Source organism: Prionailurus bengalensis, chromosome E3 (genome assembly GCF_016509475.1).
Source record: "Prionailurus bengalensis isolate Pbe53 chromosome E3, Fcat_Pben_1.1_paternal_pri, whole genome shotgun sequence".
Taxonomy (NCBI): Eukaryota; Metazoa; Chordata; class Mammalia; order Carnivora; family Felidae; genus Prionailurus; species Prionailurus bengalensis.
Window position 1 is genome coordinate 11,021,853 of NC_057357.1, and position 7,063 is coordinate 11,028,915.

The window sequence follows — 7,063 nt, forward strand, 5'->3', positions numbered from 1 at the left end:
CTCACCCACCCAGCCACACCTTCCCCAGGCCTCCCCCTTAGGCCCAGGAGCCGGAGCACAGGGCCTAGTGGGTGGCCTCCAGATGCTGAGGGTGCAGCCGAAGGGGTGGAGAAAACAAAAATGACCCTGTGTCCAGACCAAACCCTCGGCCTTGGTGAACAGCCATGCAGACAAGGGAGATACGGCCCCACCTAAGAAAAACCAGAAGCGTTTCCCTCTGAAACATCCCCTCAAAGGAAGAGCCATTCACCCACACGGCCCACGGGAACACGCCCACGTGGAGCCCACAACTCCCCTTGGGAGCACGCCCTGCGTGTCAGATTCCAGAATCTCCTCCCCAAACCACCGATTCCACGTCCCAGGGCCCACGTGGCTTCAGGCCTCCCTCCGTCCGTCCTAGAGCCAACCCCCTGGCCGGTGGGCATACCCCTAGGTCAGAAGGGTGGTGAGGGAGCTGTCTGTTGGGAGTGTGGGTGTCTGTGTGAGCAGTGCCAGGAGGGGGTCGGATGGAAAGCGAAGGCGGTGGGGTGATGCTCTGGGAGGATGTCCCAGGGGACAGAGGAGCGCAAAAAGCAATTCAGCAGGAGGAGCAGGGAGGAGGGTCAGGACAGCTGGAGTGCCTGGAGGGGGCGGGGAGGGGAGGAAAGGGGGGAGGGGTGGGTTCATGGAGACCCACAAGGGGACCGCTGTGACAGTCTGTGAGGGATGACACAGCTCACCCAAGAGTGGTGACAAAGGAGACTCACTCACTCACTCACTCGTTCAACAAAAATATCCCTTGCTGGGGTGCCTGGGTAGCTCAGTTGACTAGCCGTCCCACTGGCCTCAGGTCATGGTCTCGTGATTTGTGGGTTCAAGCCCCATATCAGACTCTGCGCTGGGTGTGGAGCCTGCTTGGGATTTCCCTCTCCCCCCCACCCCAAATAAATAAATAAATAAATAAATAAATAACTTAAAAAAAAAAAAAATCTCAATATCCTTTGCCGGTCCCCTCTCAACTCTCTGGCCTCTGAAAGTCTGCCAGTCCCAGCATTCAGCCCATCAGTCTCCCTGCTTTGGTTTCTCATAGTTGATGGCTTTAAACACCACCCCTGCATTGGCAACTCCCAGAGTGACACCTTCAGCACAGATCTCTCCCCTGGGCTCTGGACTAACACAACCAACTCTTCACACGTCCACCTGGGAGTCTCACGGACACCCCGCTGGAGCCCAGTCCCCCCACCTTCCACAGCCTGCCCCCTCCCGCCTTGCCCACCTAGATGGCAGCTCGGGTGGCTCTCTGGTAGTCAGGCCAGCAGCTTCGCAGCCATCTGGGACCCCTCTCTCCTCACGCCCCACAGCAGACTGCCCAGCAAATCCTGCAGCACGACCGCCTGAAGACCCCAGATTCCAGCCACTTCTCACAGCCTCCAGGGGTGGCGTCCTGGTCCCCCAGGAGCTCTTGCCCCAGTTACTGACACAGCTTCCTAACTAAGCTCCCTGACGCCCCCCAGCCTTCTCTCCACGCAGCAGCCATAACAATCCTTTTAAAACATACGTCAAGCCAAGTCAAGCACCTGCTCAAAATCCTGCCATGGCTCCCGGCTTACTCAGGGCCAAAGCCAGAGACCTTTTGATGGCCGAGGAGTCCCCACAGGAGTGTCCCGGCTGTTCTGACCACGCGCCCTGCTACCTGGCCCTCTGCCAGGCCATGCACTTACCCTGGCTCTCTCTCTCCCTTGTAGGGAGCAGCCCCCGCCCCCCCCACCCCCCCACCCTGCAGGCCTCTACATCTGCTGTCTCTCCTGCCCGGAGCGTTCTTCCCTCTGCTGTCAACGTGCTTGGCTCCCTCGCCTCCCTCAGTGACTCCAGTGTCACCTTCTCAGAAGGTCCTCCTCAGTCTCCGTTTCTAACATTACAAACGGTACCCTCCTCCCTCACCTGTCCCTGCCTTTTCTCCAGAGCACCCGTCGCCATGTGACAGACCATGTATTACACTTCTTTTGTTCACTACCTGACTCCGCACACCAGCGTTGTTAACTCCCTGAGGATGAACACTGGTTTTTCTTTTAACGTTTACTTATTTATGTTTGAGAGACAGAGAAAGCCAGAGCTCGAGCAGGGGAGGGGCAGAGAGAGAGGGAGACACAGAATGCGAAGCAGGCTCCAGGCTCTGAGCCGTCGGCACAGCCCCGGACGCGGGGCTTGAATCCTAGAACTGTGAGATCATGACCTGAGCCGAAGTCGGACGCTCAACAGACCGAGCCACCCAGGCGCCCCTTAAACACTGTTTTCAGAACAAAATACAGGAGCACCTGGGTGACTCAGTCAGTTAAGCGACCGACTCTTGATTTCAGCTCAGGTCATGATCTCATGGTTCATGAGGTCGAGCCCCTGCGTGGGGCTCTGCACTGACACCACCGAGCCTGCTTGGGATTCTGCCTCTCCCCCTCTCTCTGTCCCTCCTCCGCTTGCGCTCTTCGTCAAAAAATAAATCCATAAACTTAAAAAAGAACAAAATACATAAACTCCTTGCTTTCATTAGTTATACACCCAGGTAGAGAGATGGCAAGTGAATGTGTCGGGCTGATCATAGCCCCAAAGACATCCAGGTCCTAATCCCTGGACCCTTGTGAATATCACCGCCCTCCTCTGCTCAGGCTGCCATGGCCAAGTACTACAGACTAAGTGGCCTAAACAGCAGAAATGTGTTTTCTCACGGTTCTGGAGACCAGAAGTTCAAGATCAAGGTGCCCGCAGGGCTGGCTTCTTCTGAGACCTCTCTCTTTGTTTGTTCTCCTCCCTGTGTCTTCACATGGTGTTCGCTCTGGGCCTATGTGTTCGTGATCGCCTCTTCTCATAAGGACACCAGTCAGACTGGATCAGAGCCCATTCTAATAACCTCATTTCAACCTAATTGACTCTTGAAAGGCTCCATCTCCAAATGCAGTCACATTCTGAGGTACTGGGGGTAGGACTTCAACATATGAATTTTGCAGAGATATAATTCAGCCCATGACATTTACCTTATATGCAAAAAGAGTCTTTGCAGATGTGATTCAGTTAAGGGTCATGAAGTGGACAGATTACCCTGGTTGGCCCTAAATGCCATCACAAGTATCCTAGGGGCGCCTGGGTGGCTCAGTCAGTTAAGCATCCGACTTCGGCTCAGGTCATGATCTCACAGTGTGTGGGTTCAAGCCCCAGGTTGGGCTCCGGGCAGACAGCTTGGAGCCTGGAGCCTGCCTCTTTTTTTTTTTTTTTTTTTTTTATGTTTATTTATTTCTGAGACAGAGAGAGACAGAGAATGAGTGGGGGAGGGGCAGAGAGAGAGGGAGACACAGAATCCGAAACAGGCTCCAGGCTCTGAGCTGTCAGCACAGAGCCCGACGCGGGGCTCGAACTCACAAACCATGAGATCATGAACTGAGCCGAAGTCGGACGCTCAACTGACTGAGCCACCCAGGCGTCCCTGGAGTCCGCTTCTGATTCTGTGTCTCCCTCTCTCTCTGCCCCTCCCCTGCTTGCTCTCTGTCTCTCCCTCTCTCAAAAATAAATAAACATTAAAAAAAATTTTTTTAAGTATCCTTATAAGAATTTAGACAAACTGTATGCCAATAAATTGGACAACCCAGAGGAAATATATAAATTCCTAAAAACACACAACAAAGCAAGACTGAATCACGAATAAATAGAAAAATGTGAAAAGACTAATAACAAGCAAGGAGACTGAATCAGTCGTCAAAATTCTCCCAACAAAGAAAAGCCCAAGACCAGATGGCTTCACTGGTAAATTCTACCAAACATTTAAAGAATTAACACCTATCCTCCTGAAACTCTCCCTCCCAAAAAAAAAAAGCTGAAGAGGAGGGAGCATTTCCAAGTTTATTCTAAGAGGCCAGCATTGCCCTGGCACCAAAACCAGACAAAAACACTACAAGAAGTGGGGCACCTGGGTGGCTCAGTCGGTTAAGCGTCTGACTTCAGCTCAGGTCATGATCTCACGGCTCGTGGGTTCGAGCCCCATGTTGGGCTCTGAGCTAATAGTGCCTCTAGAGCCTGCTTGGGATTCTCTCTCTCCTCTCTCTCTCTGCACCTCCCTGATTTGTGCTTTCTCTCTCAAAATAAATAAATAAACTTACAAAAAAAAAAAAAGAAAATGGTTAAAAAACAAGAACACTACAAGAAGAGAAAACAACAGAGAGGGGACATCAGCAAGATGGCAGAATCCACATCCCCCCACAGAAACAAATATTTGGCAGCCATTCATGGGTAAAAATGCCTTTATGGGAGCTTTGGGAGCTAGGTAGGAGGTGATACCTCGTGGAGCCCAAGACCCAGGATGCCCTCTTTTAGAAGGTAGGCCCACAGGGGGGGCCTGTGGTTAAGTGTCTGACTTCGGCTCAGGTCATGAGCTCACAGTCTGTGGGTTAGGGCCCCGCATTGGGTTCCGTGCGGACAGCTCGGAGCCTGCAGCCCGCTTCAGATTCTGTGTCTCCCTCTGTCTCTGCCCCTCACCTGCTCACACTCCGTCTCTACCTCTCTCTCTCTCTCTCTCAAAAATAACAGTAAAAAAAAATTTTTTTTTAAAATTAGAACTACCATAGGATCCAGCATTCCCACCTCTGGATATACATCCAAAAGAACTGAAATCAGGGACTCAGATATTGCACACCCATGGTCATGGCCGCATTATTCCCAACAGCCAAGAGGCGGGAAGCAACCCCGAAATCCATCAACGGATGAGTGGATAAAAACACGTGTATATCTATACAATGGAATATTATTCAGTCTGCAACATGGATGAGCCTGGAGAGCATGATGCTACATGAAATAAGCCTGTCACAAGACAACTACTGGATGATTCCACTCACATGAGGTATCTAAAGCGGTCTAATTCCTAGAAACAGAAGGTAGAATGGTGGCCCCCGGGGACTCGGCGAGAGGGAGAGGACCCCGCCCCCACCATGCTGCTGTTTAACGGTTACAGAGTTTCAGATTTAGAAAAGTTTTGGAGATCTGTTTCGCAACAGCTTGACTAACTTAGCACTACTGAAATGCACGCTTAAAAATGGTGAGGATGGTAAATTTATATTATGTGGGGGTTCTTGCTGCAATTTAAAACAGAAGAAGCTGGAAGGGGAAGGGAACTGATTCTCCTCTAGAGCCTCCAGAGGGAGCGCAGCCTTTGCTTTGGGCTCAGCGAAACTGATTTCGGACTTCTGGTCTCCAGCACTGTGAGAACATTAATTTCTGTTGTTTTAAGCCACCGAGTTTGTGGTAATTTGCTACTGGCGGCCCCAGGAAACTGGAAATAAAGGATTAATTCTAATGTCGGGTGAATCCCTGCCATGAGGATTAAAGGCCAGGACAGGGGGTGCCTGGCTGGCTTAGCACAAAGAGCATGGGACTCTTGATTTCAGGGTTGTGAGTTTGAGCTCCACATTGGGTGTAGAGATTAGTAAAAAAAAAAAAAATAATAATAATAAACTTTAAACATTTTTTCTTAAAACTTTTTTTAGGGGCACCTGGGTGACTCATTTGGTCGAGCGTCTGACATCGGCTCAGATCATGATCTCATGGTTTGTGAGTTCAGGCCCCGCATCAGGCTCTGTGCTGACAGCTCAGAGCCCGGAGACTGCTTCAGATTCTGTGTCTCCTCTCTCTATCCGCCCCCGCTTGCCCTCTGTCTCTCTCGCTCTCAAAAATAAACAAACATTTAAAAAAATTTTTTTTTTTTTTTTTTAATAAAAGCCAAGAGAGAAGATACTGACAAAGAATGTTAGGTTCGGGATGGCTGGGGACACCTGACCTCCAGTCAAAGTCCCCGTGATTTGTAAAGCACATGCTTGGGAAGTTAGGACTGCAGAAGAGGTGCCTGTGGTTAAAAAAAAGTGAGCAAGGGGAGAAGAAATAAAAGCAAAGAAGTAGCCAGGGGCTAAGTCCTGTGAAGGCGGAGGTAAGGGCTTTGGGTTTAAAAGCAATATGTTCGGAGGCTCTGAAGATGAAGGGGCTATTGCATCCAGCTAGACCAGGGGGGAGGGAGCAGTGGTGGAATTCTGGACATATTTTGTGCAGCAAGCCAAGAGCATTTGCTGATGGATCAGGTGCATGGAACAGGAGGACAGAGTGAGAGAAAGCCACCCGCAAGTTTTGGCCTGAACCGCTAGATGATGGCAGTGTCACTTACTGAGATGAGAAACACCCATAGAAAAGCAGATCCAGGCACAAATCAAGAGCTCTGGCCTGGACACATGAAGTGTGAGGTGCCCATTTACCGTCAAAGTGGAGGTGCCACTTTGGGCTGACGCTTGGGTCCTTATGTCTCGTGGTTCAAAGACAGGACAGGGAGTCACCAAGCCACGTGTCTGGGTGAGGTCACCCAGAGTGGGTGAGAAGGGGACAGACTGTGTCTGACCACAGGGATCCCGTGATGCCAGCTCTTTTTGTCCCCAAGCTAGGACAGTCCAAGCTCTGGCCCCTGCCCTGGGTGACAGTCTTGGGCTCATCCTGTGACAGTGTCCCCATGGAGTCTCTTGTTTGTCATCAGCTTGTGTTCAGCCAGGCACCAATTTAGCAAGTTTGGACAAATCCTAATCATTGCCCTGGAGTAAATATGCCTTTCCCATTGGGCTCCTGACCCCTCATCTAGAAAATTTTTATCATGAACCCCATAAGTAAAATATTTTTGAGCAAACATCATATATATATTTGCCATTCGGATGGCCAACAGGCACCTAAAACATAACACATCCGAGCCAGAGCTCTTAATTTGTTCCCAAATAACCTATGTTCATTACATAACCATGCAAAACCAGAGTTATCTAAACTCATCTAAAGATGAGATAAACAGGGGCATCTGGGTGGCTCAGTCAGTTAAGCACCTGACTCTTGGTTTCAGCTCAGGTCATGATCTCACAGTTTCATGAGCTCAAGCCCCGCATCAGGCTCTGTGCTGGCAGCTTGGAGCTTGCTTGGGATTCTCTCTCTCTGCCCCTCCCCCACTCACACTGTCTCTGTCTTTATCAAATAAATAAACAAATAAACTTTTAAAAAATAAAGATGAGAGAAACAATATTTGAAC